Genomic DNA, 18,486 nt, shown 5'->3' with positions numbered 1-18,486 from the left:
CATGCAAGCCTTGGGGATTCCAAGATTTGTGGAGCAGACCCTCCTACCCCTGTTCCGACAGCCACCAGAGTCACCCAGTACCCAGTCAGCGAGATGTAACGCCCTTGGCCATGCTTACTCGTCCATGTGTTTGTGGTGAAATGCACCCTTGCAGATATAGATTTAGTCAAGGAATGGGTGATGTTGTCTGCGACATGCATGTGAAGCGCAGGCACAGCTTTCTTAGAGAAGTAATGGCGACTGGGCAACTGGTACTGGGGTACTGCAACAGCCATGAGCTCTTTAAAGCGTCTGTATCTACCAGGCGGAAAGGCAGCATTTCCGTGGCCAACAGATTGGAGATGGTGCAGTTCATCCTCTTAGCTTTGTCATGTGTAGGATGAAACAATCTTTTATGTGACCACTGACCAGAACTGGGGGACTGAGGGCTGGCTGCAGTGCTGAGAGAGGGCGGAGTTCAGTAAAACGGAAAAACTGCTGGACCGTGAGTGAGGTGCAGGCGCAGATGTTACAGTGGATTTAGAAACATGTGGTGTGCTCAGTGAAACAAACATAGCAGGCATATCCGCTTCAGTTACAGCAGGGTGGGAGACCTGCATGTCAATACTTGGCACGGTAACAGAGGAGGAGAAAGAAGCAGCGGATGTGGTTGATGGGGCAGCTGATAGATGTTGAGGTCCGCATTTCAGCGTGGTGAGATTCCCATCGTAACGCATGTTGTTTGCGCATGTGAACGTTCATGCATGTAGTAATCAAATTATTGCAGTTTTTCCCTCTACTGAGTTTTTTATTGCTAAGTTTGCAGATAACGTGAGTTGGCTCATCCTTTGTGGTGACAAAAAAGGCCCAGGCTAGGCAACCCCTACGAGCTGTAGACCCCCGACTGCTCCTGGCCACAGCCACAGTTGTGGCTAAGGATGTAGTGCTCATCCTGTCTGCGCCATAGGGCATAAGGTAACCTCCTTGTCTTCCTCTTCCACCTCCTCAGATGAGCTACTCGGCTGCGTGACTTTGGGTTCATACCAAGTAGGATCTTCAACCTCATCATCATCCAATGTGTTATCCCATTCCTCGCCCTCAGAGTGACCCTTCTCCTTCTCCTCTTGTTGCCCTGACAGCATAGTACAGTCTGCATGAGTCTCAGGTATCTGAGTCTCATCAGGATCACCTCCTTCCCCGGTGGTTAACGTCTGGTGACGAGGGTCAGGAACCTGCTCAGATCCTTCTCCGTCCTGCCCCAAATCCAACCTAAAAAATTTTGGGCAATGGTGCAGATGCTTTCCTCCTCTTCTTGACTATATGAATATTTGGACTACACTTCTGATCCTCATGGTATTGAATGGGTGAACAGTTCTACAGACTCACCCATCTGTGGTTCACTACAGTCAATTGGGCACTTGGACAGTTGTGACGTGGGAGGAAACAAGGGTAATTTGGATGCCACCTCTGTGGACTGTACTGTGTGTGATGTTGAGGTGGAGGAAGAAGAGGAGAGGCCACTTGAAGCAGCGCTTGTCATCCACTGGAGCACTTGCTCTTTCTGACTCTTATCAACAAGGCGTATCGCTGTGTGGCTGCAAAAGAAAGGGAGTGGAGCAGCCCGTTCAGTAACAGAAGTAGTCAGCTGTCTTCGGATAGGACAGGATGGTGTTGGTTCACTAGTGCTTTCACTAACATTACCACCTACCCAGGGCCGGCTCCAGGTTTTTCTGGGCCCCGGGCGAAAGAGTCTCAGTGGGCCCTTTTAACACATACACGATTCATGATGCACAGATACGGCGGAGAAATATATATATGTATAGTACACAGGGCCCAGCCTGCCACCTCATCCTTCACATATGCAGACATGCGCACACACACGGTACGCAGACATGCGCACGCACACACGGTACGCAGACACATGCACGCACACGCGGTACGCAGACACATGCACGCACACGCGGTACGCAGACACAGGCACGCACACGCGGTACGCAGACATGCGCACGCACACACGGTACGCAGACACATGCACGCACACACACACGGTACGCAGACATGCGCACGCACACACGGTACGCAGACACATGCACGCACACACAGTACACAGACACATGCATGCACACACACAGCACGCAGACACATGCACGCACGCACACACGGAACGCAGATATGCGCACGCACACACGGTATGCAGACACATGCACGCACACACGGTATGCAGACATGCGCACACACACACGGTATGCAGACATGCGCACGCACACACGGTACGCAGACATGCGCACGCACACACGGTATGCAGACATGCGTACACACGGTACGCAGACATATGCACGCACACACGGTACGCAGACACATGCACGCACACATGGTACACAGATATGTACACATACAGACATACACACATTTTTACACAAATTCTTAAAGACATATATAAAACAGACAAATATATATACACAGTCATACACACTGACATTCACATACATGCACTCACACAGACCCATTACAAATATTTTTAATATGGGGATTGGTGAAGCCTCACTCACCTGTCCCCGGTCCAGTGTCCTGTCCAGCAGCTCCTCAGGTATGGGGCAGTGCAGGGCCCCCGGCGTGTCACAGACATCATGGCCCTGGACCATCAGAGGGGCCCACTTGTGGTCGGGTCTGGGCCGCTCCCCCTCCATCTGTGCAGGACCTCCGACGGTGCTTGATTGCCGGCACTCCCCCCAGACATGGCCGCGCGCTGTGCGGTTGTGTCTGCTAGTAATGACGCGGCAGGGGCGACACACAAGCACAATTAAAGGTGCAGTGCCGTCGACCCTGCCGCGTCATTACTAGCAGACACAGCCGCACAGCGCGCGGCCATGTCTGGGGGGAGTGCCGGCAATCAAGCAGCGCCTGCGTCACTGAACAGGTGCCGAGGAAGCGGCCAGGGCCCCGACAGTGAGTGGGCGGTGGGCCCCTCTGATTTTCCAGGGCCCCGGCACTTGACCGGGTACGCCGGGTGCTGACGCCGGCCCTGCACCTACCCCACGTATACCTTGAACACCAAGTCTATTCCGCCTTCCACCATCACCTCTCCTTTTCCCACTCATGTTGCTCAGATACTGTAGTAGGAGTAAAACAGAATTAGATTTTTTCCTCTCCAACAGCTCTGCACACACCTGAATTTCAGCGGCACTAAATGACAAGGTAAGATATGGCTTGCTGTATAATGTTAGGAACTGAACAAAGTATTTTTTTTACTGTGGATGAGGCCTGTATCACATAGGAAATATTTTAAAAACTATTTCAAACTGAGATGTCCCTGCTGTATAACATTAGGAACCGAACAAAGTATTTTTTTACTGTGGATGAGGCCTGTATAACATACGACATATTCTCCAAACTATTTCTCCAAGCTATTTCAAACTGAGATTTCCCTGCTGTATAATGTTAGGAACCGAACAAAGTATTTTTTTACTGTGGAAGATGCCTGTATAACATACAAAATATTCTCCAAACTATTTCAAACTCAGATCTAGTCTGCTGCATCACGTTAGGAACAACAAAAAATAGATTTTTTTTACTCTGCATAAGCTCTGAATACAGCTGAATTTCATCACCACTAAATGGACTAGTTGGCTCATAGCAGAGTGTAACACGCTTGCGACAGAAAAAAATATTTTTGGACTCTGCCTAGCAGCAGAAAAAATCCTTTTTTTTACTCTGAAAACAGCTGAAGTTCACCGCCACTAACATAGTAGCTGATGTGGATGGCATACAAAGCCATCCACAACCTGTCTCCTCCATATATCTCTGACCTAGTCTCCCGTTACATACCCGCACGCAACCTCCGATCCTCACAAGATCTCCTTCTCTACTCCCCTCTTATCTCCTCCTCCCACAATCGCATACAAGATTTCTCCCGTGCTTCCCCCCTACTCTGGAACTCTCTACCCCAACGTATCAGACTCTCGCCTACAGTGGAAACCTTCAAAAGGAACCTGAAGACCCACCTCTTCCAACAAGTCTACAACCTGCAGTAACCACCGCTCCACCATACCGCTGCATGACCAGCTCTACCCTCACCTACTGTATCCTCACCCATCCCTTGTAGATTGTGAGCCCTCGCGGGCATGGTCCTCGCTCCTCCTGTACCAGTCGCTGTCACATTGTGTTCAAGATTATTGTAATCGTTCTTGTATTATACCCCTTTTTCACATGTAAAGCGCCATGGAATAAAGAGTTCACTGAGACCCATCGAGGTGGTGAAGGCGGTCTTCTCCTTGTCTGACTCTGCTACAGGGACCTGTCAGTACCCGCTAGTGAGATTCAAAGTAGAGAAGAAGTTAGCAGATTTTAATGCAGCCAAAGACTTCTCTATCCTAGGTAACGGGTACGCATCTTTGTGTGTTATTCTGTTGACCTTTCTATAATCTACACACATCCTCATCGTGCCATCTTTCTTTTTCACAAGAACTAGAGGAGCTGCCCAGGGGCTACAGCTATCCCAGCCTACTTCATTTCTCGTAACATACCCTTGGCATTCTGATAGTGTGCAGGGGGTACAGGCCGGTATCTCTCTTTTATGGGTGGATGGTCTCCTGTGGGGATTTGGTGTTCCACCCCCTTTACTTGCCCAAAGTCTAGCGGGTGTTTGCTAAAGACTCTTTCGTACTCCTGAACCACCCGGTAGACTCCCTGTTTCTGGCATGGGGGAGTGGAGTCAGTGCCCACGTACAGCTTCTGGCACCAGTCCTCCATTTGTTTTTTAGAGCCGTTACCTTCCTCTGGGGGAGATGGAGGCAAGGGTTCCACGGCTTTTACAGAGTTTTGGTTACTGGTGAACAATTTGGCTAGAGTGGCATACCGGGGAAAGTGTACTTCTCTTTCTCCAATATTTAGGATGCGGATGGGTACCCTCCCATGGCGGACATCAACCACCCCCCGTGCTGTCAAAATGGTGGGCCTACTGTCTGAGTAAACGGGTTCTACCATAGCTTGGTAGTCTCTACCTCTTAACCCGATTGCAGTCCGGCACCAGATCATCATTTCACTTTTTGGGGGCATGGCGATAGGGAACGGGTCACTCATCCTAACGCTACCAATCTCACCACCAGACAGTTCTACCTGTTGCCGCTTCTTCAGGGCTCTGATCTCTTTTTGTAAGACATGCTGCTGGCTGGAGCTGGCATTCATTGCAACCTGCTGTAATATACCAATAATCTCTGAAAGACAATTTTCAATAACGTTAGTACCCAAGGTTATTTTAGGGTGACTTTCACGACGGTCAATGTCCACAATAATCAGTTCTTGCGCTGGCAGTTCGACTTTACCAATTTTGATGGTCACCTCCTTGAACCTGCGGCACGGGCTGACCATTGCTGGCGATGATGCTCAAGTCATTATCTGGGTAGCGGGTAATATCTGTGTCATTCCAGTACCGCTTGAAAAGTACATAGGGGATGGTGGTTACCTGTGACCCAGTGTCCAACAGTGCACTCATAGGAATGCCATCCAGTACCACAGGCAAGACCGGACGTCCCCCCACATACTTGTCATGCCAGTTTGACGGGCCTGATGATCTTACGCCTGGGGGTTGGCCCTCTGCCCCAGGTTGGGCTCGTTTAAATTACAGTACCTCGCAATATGTCCTGGCTGGCTGCAGCGGCGGCAGATGGGTTGTCCATCCTGATCGTAGCGGTCCGTTGGCTTCCCTCTGGACGGTGGTATCCTCTTCTGTCGGCGCCACGGGACGTCCTCCGGACTGGTAGCCAGCTGGATCTTTCCTGGAGAAGATACCTGTAACGACTGCACAGTCCTGGTTAGTGAGGCAACGCTTTTGGTCAGTTCTTGGACCTGATGGTGCAGGTCTGTAGACGGGGTACTATTTGTAGTCTGTGCATTGGCTCCTGCAGGTTCTATAGACTAGGGCGCCGCCTCCTGGCAATAAGTGATAGCAGGGCGCATGGAGGCCGCAACGCCACCGGGTGCGGGTTCTCGGAGTACCCGGATGGCTCTGTCCTTAAACTGTGCAAAGTCTAACTCAGGGTTCTGCAGGGCCATTAGGCGTAACTGGGTTCGGTGGGAGCTGGACAGGCCCTCAATGAATTGTTCAGTCAGCAGTTTATCTGCATTCCGCACACTGTCGGGGTCTGCCTGCTTAATGGCTCTCAGGGCCTCTTGCAAATTCAAAGCATAGTCTCTTATACTGTCTTGGGCCCGCTGCTTGCACCCATAAAATCTCATTTTGATCTCTGCTGAGGTGCGGGTATCAAAAGTGTCCTTTAGCCAGGCTAAAATCTCCTTCACGGTCCCCTTGTCCCTGACTGACCAGGACTTTACATCTCATTGGGCCGCGCCGGTTAACTGGCCTATCAGTATGCTCACTTTTTGTTCCTCTGTCAGGGGGTATACTTTGAATAGGCTATACAGTCTCTCTTTAAAGTCGCTCAGGGTATGTGACTCCCCTGAGTACTGGGTCAACCAGGCCGCTCCGGGGATATAAGGCATCGTGAACAGCATTACTGCGGCAGCGGCCGCGCTGGCGGTGGCAGTTCCCTCTGCTTCCGACATCTTCTTCACCCCTAGTCAACCGTCTCCTACCTTCCGTTGCTTTTCTTCTGTAGGCCGCGGCTCCACAGGCGACCGTCGGGGTTGAGGACCTTGCGTCGCGTCCTGGTGACGTCAGCGTCCGCTCGGCTCCTTTCAGGACCTTGCGCAGCGTCCGTGCGTAAGGTGGGGCTCCAGTTCTCACGCGCTTTCGTTGTCCACGCCCCTCTTCTTCCCACGCGGTGTCCCAAAGATGGCGCCCGATGGCGGGAAAATGGCTGTTGATGGCGGGAAACGGCTGCGGATGGCGGGAAACTCCACCAAGGTAAGTATTACAGTCTTTCTTCAGGCACGCAGTACTCGTTGGTGGCGGGCACGAAATCCTGCCGACTACGCCAAAAGTTGACGCCCCCCTGGGCCGTGTGTGTGTGGGGATACCCGGAACCGGACCTTTTGTGGATGCTGGGAGTTTCATTCCTTGCGTGCCGGGGAGCAGGTCCCGAGGCTCAGGGTGGTCAACCCAAATGGCCGTCTATTTATAGGGTTTTGTGATTAAATGTCTGACTATGCCACCCGTGGATTGCGGTCAGAGTGAACCGCCGCTGCAGGGCAGACTGCTGAGGCTGGTGTTGTGGGTGCAGCAGGTGGTAGTATAACTCCCCACGGGAGGAGTATAGCCTCAGGGCAGTAAATAGGGATATTGGTGGTGATGGTGCGCGGGAGCAGCAGTAACCACACGGAGTCTGTCATGCAATTCAGGGTCTTTACTGTTGGCGGTATTAAGGGACCCGTCCGGAATACAGGTTAACAATGGAGGCCTGGTCAGTCTGGGAGCAACTGGGAAATCCTGCTGGTCAGGGGGAGTTTGTAGGCCTACCGTGCTGACTTCACTCTTTCTTGGCTACCCTGCTGTAGTGTAGTGGTAGCCCACGTCTCTGAGTGTACCGTGTTGTTCTCGCCCGTATGACTGGCGACTCGGGCCTTCCGTACCTCTCACCCCTCCGGGGCAGTAGTGGTCCCTCTCGTGTGGCTGAGCCTCCAGGCTTTCTTGGGCCAGAGGACTTGAAGTCCCCTGCATGGTGGTTTTCTGCTGCTGGGCTTATAACCCTCACAGCCTCGGACTCCAGTGTCCGGCTTTGTAAGTCTCTAGCCAGGACGAGCTCTGCTAGCTCCCCTCCTGGCCTCGTGTTCCTCCTCTGCCTACAGGGACTCCTCAGCCTGCTGCTGACCTGTCCCTATCTGCAACTTCACTGGAACCTTGTCTGGAACTTGTCTCTCTAACCCCGCCCCAGATCCAGTTTATAAAGGGCAGATTTCTCCCCTCCCTGGACTGAGGCAAGAGGTGCTGCATGCTAATTGTCCCCAACCAGGGAACCTCCCACCTGCTCTCAGACATGACATTGCTGCCACTGTGGCGACCAGACCTAGGGTGCCACAAATGTTCTGGGACCCATGCTTGTGGAAGGCAGGGACGACACCGGAAGAAATAGTGGAGGCTGGGGACAGAGTATGGAGACCCGGTCACCGCCATGAGGTTGTGAAAATCTTCCGCCCCCACAGGCCTAAAAAGCAACATTTCAAGTGCAAGCAGCTGTCCAGAAATGTGCCAGTTTAGAATTGCAGCCTGTTGGGTGGCTGGCTGCATACTTGCACTTGCATTCCAAGTAACAGAAAGCTAATGAGATGGATGGCCTCATCATGAATAATTTTATCATTGTCTAGGAGACCGACCACTGCTGCTCTCTACCTTATGAACATTGTGTTGAAGCACCCAGGCAGGGCCCGCAATCCTCTGCATCAGGAGGAAATGTTCTGTCCCAGGTTCCCACTGGATCCCGGCTTCCATAATATTAACCCAGTGGAATGTGTCAGTGAGATGTACCATCCCTGGCCACATTCACTTGTCCACGTGTTTGTGGTTAGGCGGTCTTTCCCACTAAGTGCACCGGGGAGGGCACGGGTAATGTTTTGGGATCCATGCTTGTGGAAGGCGGGGACAACACCAGGAGAAATAGTGGTGGCTGGGGACCGAGTATGGAGACCCGGCCGCCGCCATGAGGTTGTGAAAAGCTTCCGCCTCCACGGGCCTAAAAGGCAACATTTCAAGTGCAAGCAGCTGTCCAGAAATGTGACTGTTTAGTATCGCAGCCTGTGGGCGGGTGGGTGGCTGGCTGCACACTTGCGCTTGCATTCCAAGTAACAGAAAACTAAGGAGATAGATGGCCTCATCATCATCACAATCTGCAAGGTTTGCATTTTGAACTCTCCTGATGGAGAAGCCAGGGTCTACCGGAGGATTTTCCGGTTCTCTGGTGGGCCCATCAAACACTGCCAAGAAGCAGCCCTGGCTAGGAAAAGTCTGTGTGAAGGTTCCCAGACCCTCTATGGCTGCTTTTTTACTGTGGACTGGCTCCAGCAATACATAAGATTGCAATCTATACGATCCCTTCACTGGCTCCCAATTGCCCAGTTCAAACTACTAACACTGACGTACAAAGCCTTTCTTCTCCATACATCTCTGAACTAATCTCCCGATATATTCCATTGCGTAATCTCCAGTGCTCCCAAGACCTCCTTCTCTCCTCATGTATTTGTTCCTCACCCAATTGCCTCAAATACTTCTACCAAATATCCCCCCATCCTCTGGAATTCTGTGACTCAACATGTCCGATTAGCCACAACATTCGGATCCTTCTGACAGAACCTGAAAACCCATCTCTTCAAGACAGCCTACAGCTTGCCATTGCTTCTCTGCCACCTCAACACCAACAGAGCTAATGCAACTCCACAACATACTGTCTCCTTCCCCACCATCCTGTAGAATGTAAGGCTGCAAGTGTAGTTTCTGTAAGACTTAAGAAGCAATATGGCAAATTGGCAAAGCCCAGTTATGTTCTCCCTCTGATATCTAACAATGACAAACATGTCATGCTGGACAAACTTGCACCTACTGCCACTCAGTGTCTTCAGCTCCTTTGTGAGAAACTAATGCTTGCTCAGCCAGTCTACCAAATAAAATTCCTCAGGTACGGAGATTGTGGATGGCTTTGCTTCTGGTACAGGGTGCTAATACCAAACTGTAGCGTGCCATTCACTGGATAAAAGTACCAGCAAGCGAAGGATATGTTGGCCTCTTTCACAAACTCATGAAAGAGTTTGCTCGTAATCTAGTAGTCTGGCTTTTATACTAAAGATCCTGCTCATGTTTATAGTTTTAAGTGAGCACGCAGAGACGGTGGTTTCTGCAGCGGCGCATCCAGGCCGGGATAGTGGCGGAGAAATTGCTGTACCATCAGGTTGATGATGTGAGCCATGCAAGGCACGTGTCTGAGGCTGTAGGGCCGCCACTGGGTTTGCACGGTTATCCACATGGCCTTCCCTTGCTCCAGGTTCAGTGGAGACAGCCATTGCTCAAACTTGGCCTGGAGAGCTGTCCACAACTCTTCAGCTGGATGACTGCGATCTCCAAGGCATATTCATTTTAACACTGACTGATTGGGGTGAGCCCTAGCTGTACAGTACGGAGGTGGGGGTGGATTCTCTCTGCACTGTTGGAACATGTGTCTCAATAAGGCAGAGATTGAGGGCGCAGGTGGAGACCCTAGAGGAGGTGGAGGATGCAGAAGCACTGGAGGAAGTGTTAGATACAGAGGTTTGTCCTGCAAGCCTTGGGGATTCCAACACTTGCTGTCTAGTGACACCTTGGTGTCTAGTGGTTTAGTTCTCCATCCCCTGGTGTGTAGTGATTTAGTTCTCCAACCCTAGCTGTTTAGTAGTTTAGTTCTCCAACCCCTGTTGTCTTATTAGTTTAATTCTCCAACCCATGTTTTCTATTAATTTAGTTCTCCATGTTCTGGTGTGTATTTGTTTCATTCTCCAACCTTAGCTGTTTAGTGGTTCAGTTTTCCAACCTCTGTTGTATATTAGTTTAGTTCTCCATATTTTGTGTGTATTTATTTCTTTCTCCAACCCATCCATGCCCACCCCCAGGGGTTAACGTCTGGTGACGAGGGTTTGGATTCTTCTCTGACCCTACTTCGTCCGGGCCCGGATCAACTGAAAAAAATTTTGGGCATCGCAACACATGCTTTCCCCCTCTTGAGTCTGTGAAGCTTTAGATCTGATGCCCCGGAATAGAATGTGTGAACAGCTCTGCAGACTCACCCATCTGTGCTTCCCCACAGTCAGTTGGCCGGTTGGAGAGTTGTGACATGGGTGAAAACAAGGGTAATTGGGGTGCCACCTCTGAGGACTGTGCTGTGTGTGATGTCAAGGTGGAGGAAGAGGAGCAGAGGCCACTTGATGCAGCGCTTGTCATCTACTGGTGCACATGTTCTTCCTTCCCCTCATCTACAAGACGTACCGCTGTGAGACTACCAAAGAAAGGGAGTGGAGTCCAGTAACAGAAGTTTTCAAAATGCTGCACAATTGCTCACTGCAGCAAAACAAACCTACTTCTCATCTCTCATATTATACATGTCTCACAACACTAAACAGCTATTCAGTACTTTCAAGTCCCTCCTCTGTCCACCAGCTCCCCCTCCCTCTCCTCTCCTCTGATCTCAGCTTAAGACTTAGCCTCATTCTTCAAGCAGAAGATTGGCAACATAGGGCAAAGCTTTTGCTTTAAGTCCCAACAGCCCCTTCTCAACGACTCAACTCTCTTCCTCCAAAACCAGCTTCTTCGCTATCACGGAAGATCGTTTTTACTCTCCAAATCACATCTCACCACCTGTGAACTTGACCCAATACCACCCCACCTCATTCCAAACCGTACAAGTCTTCATCCCAAGCCTAACCCTCCTCTTCAACCTGTCAGTAACAACTGGCATCTTCCCTTCATGATTCAAACATACCTCTATCACACCTATCCTCCAAAAGCCCTCCCTTGACCCATCCTATGTTTAGCTATCGGCCCATCTCACTTCTCCTCTATGCCTTCAAACTCCTGCATCAACACGTGTATTTTGAACTGTCCTCCCACCTCTCCTTGTGCTCCCTCTTTGACCACTTACAATCTGGCTTCCAATCTCACCATTCCACTGAAACTGCCCTGACTAAAGTCACCAACAACCTACTAACTGCCAAATCCAATCAAGACTACTCTGTCCTCCTCCTCTTTGACCTGTCATCAGCCTTCGACACAGTAGACCATACCCTCTACTACTACATCTCTCGGCATCACAAAATTAGCCCTGTCTTGAATCTTTTCATACCTAACCGACAGGATATTCAGTGTCTCCCACTCACACACAACCTCTTCATCTCACCCCCTATGTGTCGGTGTCCCCCAAGGTTCAGTTCCAGGACCCAGGCTCTTCTCCATGTACACCTTCGGCCTGGGACAGCTCATAGTCTCACGGCTTTCAGTATCACCTCTATGCTGATGACACACAGATCTACCTCTCTGGACCTGATATCACCTCCTTACTAACCAGAATCCCACATTGTGTGTCCTCTATTTCATCTTTCTTCTCTACTAGATTTGCAAAAATTAACATGGATAAAACAGAATGCATCATCTTAAAACCATCTCATTCATCCCCCCCAACTGACCTATCCATCAAAGTGAATGGCTGCCACTCTCCCCAGTTCCTCAAGCTTGACTCTGATCTGTCCTTCAAACGTCAGATGCAAGCACTTTCCACTTGCTGCTGACTCCAACTCCAACGTATCTCGGGGATCCGCACATTCCTCAATCATGAATCTAGAAAAACACCAGTGCACGCCCTCATCATCTCCCGCCTCAACTACTACAAGCTCCTGCTCTGTGGTCTCCCTTCTACCACTCTCGCACTCCTCCAATCTATCCTAAACTGTGCTGACTGATTAATCCACGTGTCACCCCACTATTCCCAGGCTTCTCCCCTCTGTCAGTCCCTGCGCTGCCATCCTGTTGCCCCGAGACTCCAGTTGAAAAGATTAACTTTGGCATACTAAGCCATCGAAAACCTGTCTCCTCCATACATGTGTGACCTAGTCTCCCTGTACTAGTTACCTGCCCGCAATCTCCCATCCTTCCAAGATCTCCTTCTCTACTTCCCTCTTATCTCTTCTTGTTACAATCGCATACAAGATTTGTTCTGTGCATCTCTCCTACTGTGTAACGCTGTATCCCAACACATCAGACTGTCGCCTACTGTGGAAACCTTGAAAAGGAAGCTGAAGACCCACTTCTTGTGACAAGCGTACAATCTGCGGTAAGCCTCGCTCCAGCACACCGCTGCATGACTAGCTGTACCCTGACCTACTGTATCCTCACCCATCAACCATGTAGATTGTTTGTGCACCTTTGCGGGTAGGGTCCTCTCTCTTCTTGTACCAGTCGGTGAGTCACCGACGGTGACCCCTTTTGACATGTAAAGCACCATGGAATAAATGACGCTGTAATAATAATAATAATTATAGTACTTGTACTCTGGGTCAATTAATGGCACTTTCCAGGTGTCTACCGCTAATTTGATGTGTTTTGGCAGCTTTTGGGCCCATTTGAAGATGTTGCATATGCATTTTTTTTGCCCCCCCATTGAATCCTATGGTGTTCGGTAATGTATGGTGAATATTTGACAAATAAATCGGCGAATATTGCAGATTCACCGATTGGAACCCTAACCCGAATATCAAAACATTCGCTCATCTCTAGTCCTGGGTCTCGAGAGGTAATATACATGCCAATCGTCTCATCGCTGAGTTCCATAAGAGGTTTCCGGACAAGGTGGGTGGTGAGAGCCTGGAGGTCTCTCCTAGGGAGAGGGGTGCTGTTACGAATTGTGGTTCTGTGCTCCCACCTGGGAATGGAGCAGGTCCGGTGCTGTGCTGCTCCGGTCGCAAGCGCCACCATTGTCCTGGCCCTGGAGGAGGAGCAACTACACGTGCAGGGAAACTGTCCCAATCTTGCGGAGTGACGCATTCTGGTGTTGTTGGATGTGTGAGGACGCCATGTCTCTCACTGATTTCTCTTCCCGAGGAAGATGGGACGCTGTCTTCCCCAGTTGCCAGGCAACGCAGGACGCTGTTGTGTCAGGTACTAAGCAGTGGTGAGAATATGTCCCGTCTGCTGCTGAAGCTAGCAGGGAGTGGCTGTCTGGGGATGATTGGGAGGTAATCAACACCTGATCATTAGGCAGACTATTTAACCATGCTCGTTGCTCAGCCTTTTGCTGTTTATTGCAGTTCCTATGTGCTTGATGGTGAGTGGTGCTAGCATTAGTTTTGCTATCTTTTCAGGGGTTTTCTCATTTTCTCTTCTGCTTTCACTCGCTGGAGTTCTTGCAGAGGTACTCTCAACTGGTTCTTGACAGTGGGCCTGGTAGGGGCTTTGCCAAAGTCCCCTTTCTATTTACTGGGAATTGGGTGAAAAGTATTCCTGGCCCTCAAGGGCTCGCCTATGCGGACAGCTTGTGCCAAATGCGTCTGTGCCTTTGCTGGTTTGGTGCCAGTCTTGCACATAACACTCGTGTGGCGGGGCTGCTCTCTGCATAAATTAAATTGTATTATTCTCTTCTTCCCCCTTTTGTGATTGGGTCTCCCTCGGGACTTAAACTCGTATCTTTGTGTTCGCAGGCAATGAACCCAGAAGCAGGTTATACATGTCCATAGAGATACATTGTGTATAAGGTGAAGACATTTTTTTTCCTATAAGAGTAGTAAAAGTAATAAGCAATTACAAAAATTTAATTTTTTTTTCTTTGAGTCTCCCGAAATTTTGAACCCACAACCTTAACATTACAGACTGGCACTTAAGCTACTGAGCCACTAGCTTTGATGATATCGTGGGGAGAATTTTGTGTACTTGATCTGTATTGCAGGCTCTGACTGCACAGGCAGATTATACTGATAGAAAAACACTGCTATATACAATGTACAATTTGTATTCTAGAGGGAGAATAAGAGATTTTTTCATCCTATAAAATTACTAAAATATAATAATGAAAAACACTTGAAAATGAAAAACTATTGCAATATTTGATGTTTTGTTTTTTTTAAATAATAAACATCACAAATCAGCAAAAAAACACAGACATTTTTGGTGACCCGCACAACACAGAAATCAGATTATTTACCGGGATTGGTAAATAATGTAAAAAAACGGCTGATTGATATTTTTTCTCTATTAAACCCATAAAAAATTTAATAAAACTGTAATGCTGAGGCCGTGTTCATACATAGCGTAAATGCTGCATTCTTTCTGCTGTTTTTTTTCTGCAGCTGTCCTCACCACACAACACAATCTTCTTTGATTAGTTTGCTGCTTTTCTTTTATGCGTTTTCCCCCTTAATTGATGCATTTTTGGTGCAGAAATGAAGCAGAGTTTTTAACGCTTTTTTAAAAATACAGAAATGCTTTAATTCTGTGCTTAAACATGCGACGGCGCTTTTTTTTTCATGCTTTTATTTTCAGAAGACGCCTACAAATAAAAAATGCAACAAAACCACAGAGTTCAGCAGTGTCTTCAGACCACAGAGGGCGGAGATCTCATGGAATCATATTTACTTTGCTATGAAATTTAGACCTTGTTCATATGTAGCGTTAATGCTGCGTATTTTGTGCTGCTTTTTTTTGCACAAGCAAAGTGGATGTGATTTTATGAAAGCTGTGCCCGCTGTACACCCAAGGACACTGCTGATCTGTGATGTTTTGGTGCTTTTTTTCTCTCTTGTCTTCTATGTGGAGCCTAGAAACGTATGTAAAAAACTGCAGTTACTTTTTTAAGTCCAGAATCAAAGCTTTTCTGTACTATAAAAAACATATTAAAAATGAGGCTTCACATCTGCACCAAAATTGCATCAAATAATGGGGAGAAAGTTGTTATTGTGTAGTTTGGTATGGACATCTGCAGAAAACAGAAAACACAGCATTTCTGCAAAGTGTGAACACAGCCTTACAGACACAAAAAAGCCAGATGTCATGTAGTGAAGCTACATAAAGAAAGTTCTGGCGGCTCAGACTGTGAATGAATGAACAAAAATGAAATCCATAGGTCCCAACTAGAGATGAGCAGGGCACAAAAATGACGTATCGCCAGCTCTGGCTAATCAAAAACCGCACCAGGGACCACGGAAGGTAAGAGATTTACAGCCCTCCCGTTAAGCTGCCAGGTAGCACTGACATGGACGTAGGACCAGAGATCCGTGAATCCATCTGCTCATCTCTAGTCCCAACTGTCCCGGATACAGTGGACAATCCCAGTATTAGGTCTACACCCTGCAGTCTTCAGCGTCTGTTGAATGTTCCTCACTACCACTGCCGCTCTGGCATCTCCTCCTGCCAGGAGAGAAAGAAATTGCAAGTGGGCGTGTATTGGTGTGGGGCCATGGGTGTGGCCAAAATTTGCAGCAGCGCTCTGCGCACGCCGCATGATCTGTCCCTCTTACTGTTCTTCAAAAGTTGGGAGGTATGTGTGTGTGTTTGTGTAGTATCTAGTGATAAGCGAGCACTAAAATGCTCGGGTGCTCATTGCTTGGATCGAGCAAATCGTAATGCTCAGGTGCTCGAGTCGAGCAACGAGCCCAATGTAAGTCAATGGGAAACTCGAGCATTTTTTCGGCAGCCCCCCGGAGGTTTGGAGGGGGGCTAAAAATTGGCCAAATCTTTGGAAACAGTGCTCAAATGATATGGGAACAGCATGGGGAAGACCCCGGGAAGCATCTCTGACTCCCAGGTTACTGCTGTGAACAATGTTGTCAGAGTATTATGCCACTTTTATGGACTCACAATAAAACATACAAAAAATAAGTCAAAATGGATTTTCCTGGAAAAAATTTTATGGAACATTCTTTCCAGGGTAATGACTTGTATATAAGGCAAAATAAATAACCAAAAACACAAAAGCTTCTCCACACCTTGAGCTGTGTTCACACATAGCATTTTTGATGCGTTTTGCATTGCTTTTGCATTGCTTTCAACTGTGAAAAATACATTCACCAGTAAATATAATTTTAACATTTTACTAACTTATCTGGCTATGTGGTGTGTAAGACATGATCAGACACATCCTGTTTCATTTATGAAGAAGGGACTGTGAAAGTCACAAAGTCTATTTTTACAAGGACATCAGGTGGCCCTTACTATTGTTAGAGGGCCATCAGTCGTCCCTCACTATTGTTAGAGGGCTATCAGCCAGCTATGCTTTGTTGTTCCCATTATTAAGGAGTGGGTCTCTTATACTGTTATTGCGTATGCAGTGACTGCAAGGGCTGTCAAAAATTTGGACGCACCCTAATACACCTTTGAAGAGACATAAAGGACGGCCTCAGTAAAAAAAAAATGTTCCCATTCTAAAGTAGTGGGTCTCCTATACTGTTATTGCGTATGCAGTAACTGCAAGGGCTGCCAAAAATTTGGATGCAGTCCAACACCCCTTTGAAGAGACGTGGAGGAGGTCCTCATTAAAAAAAATTGTTCCCATTATTAAGGAGTGGGTCTCCTATAGTTGTAATGTCCATGCATTAAGCGCTGAAAAACATTTACCTGGGGAGCATATGTGAACATACTGTATAACATACAGAATGTTAAAGGTAGGCCGCTAAAAAATTGTCCTGCGTACATCATAAACACCCTTAAAAATTATGTGGGTGTTGCATGATGGTCACTCTGTTCAAATGGTGGTGGAGGATGAGGAGAAGGAGGAGGGTGACATAAAATAGACAAAATCAGGAAACGTATACCCATGTCTAGCTGTGAAGAGGTGTATGGGAATAGACCCCCCCCCAAAAAAATACTGGATTTGACTTTATGTTCAGCTGCTATCATCCGGTGGTGTTGAGAAGTCTGGCCCAATCCAGCCCTTGTTCATTTGATAAGAGTCAGCCTGTCAGCATTTTTAATTGACAGGCAGATGCGCCTATTAGTTTTAATACCCCGGGCGGCACTAAAAACCCACTCTGACAAAATGCTAGAGGCACGGCAGGCCAGGACCTCCAAGGTGTAGAGAACCAGTTCATGCCACGTGTCCAGCTTGGATACCCAATAGCTATAAGGCACAGAGGAATCACAGAGAACGTTGGTACAGTCAGCAAGGTACTCCTTCAGCATATTCCAAAACTTTTCCCTCCTTGTCAGAGTACCCCTCGCATCAGGGCCTGGGCACTGGGAGGGGCTGAGAAAACTGTCCCAGACCTTTAACAGTGTTCCCCTGCCTCTGCTGCATTGTATTTGTGTCTCCCTTGCCTGTTCTCCTTGGTTGTCCAACAAACTGTGACCGCCGCCAGCGTTTTCAGGTGGGAATTTTTTTAATATTTCTACAACAAGGGCCTTCTGGTACTGCAAAATTTTTATTAGACCTCTCCGCCACGGGAAGGAGAGATAGAAAGTTCTCCTTGAGCGTGGGTCTAGAAGAGTGACCAACCAGTAATTACTGTCGGCCAAAATGTGTACAATGCAAGGGTCACGCAAAAGGCAGCGAACATAAAGTCAGTCATGCGTGCCAGACTGCCAACAGCCAAGGCTTCCCTGTCCTGATCAAGAGGACGACTGTACATGCTGTCCTCCTCAACATCCTCCTCCTAATCCTCCTACTCGTTCTCCCTCGCCTCAGGCCATCCACGCTGAACAGACAGTATGACTGTTGTGTGGGTAGTTCCATCTGTAGAGCATTAAAACAGCTCCTGCTCCTCCTCCTTTTCCTCATTATCACCCAATCCACGTTGAGATGAGATGAGATGAAGGTGAGCTGTGTGCCATCACCCTGTGTGGTTCCTTGCTCCATCTCATCGTGCTCCGCCTGCAATCCCTCTTCTTTAGTTGTGAGCAGCGAGCGTTTCAATAGACAGAGAAGCGGGATGGTGACGCTAATTATGGCATCAAAGCTGCTAACCATCTTGGTGGAGTCCTCAAAGTTTTGGAGGACAGCACAGATGTCAGACATCTATGCCCACTCATGAGCTCTTATGTGCGGAGGCTGACCTAAATACCGACGGGCATGTTTAAGTTGGTACTCAACAACTGCCCTCTGCTGCTCACAAATCCTT

Source organism: Phyllobates terribilis, unplaced genomic scaffold, assembly GCF_046119375.1.
Source record: "Phyllobates terribilis strain yellow unplaced genomic scaffold, ASM4611937v1 Scaffold_1__5_contigs__length_1240528914, whole genome shotgun sequence".
NCBI classification, from domain to species: Eukaryota; Metazoa; Chordata; class Amphibia; order Anura; family Dendrobatidae; genus Phyllobates; species Phyllobates terribilis.
The sequence above is the reverse complement of the archived record's forward strand: the minus strand, read 5'-3'. Positions refer to the sequence as shown.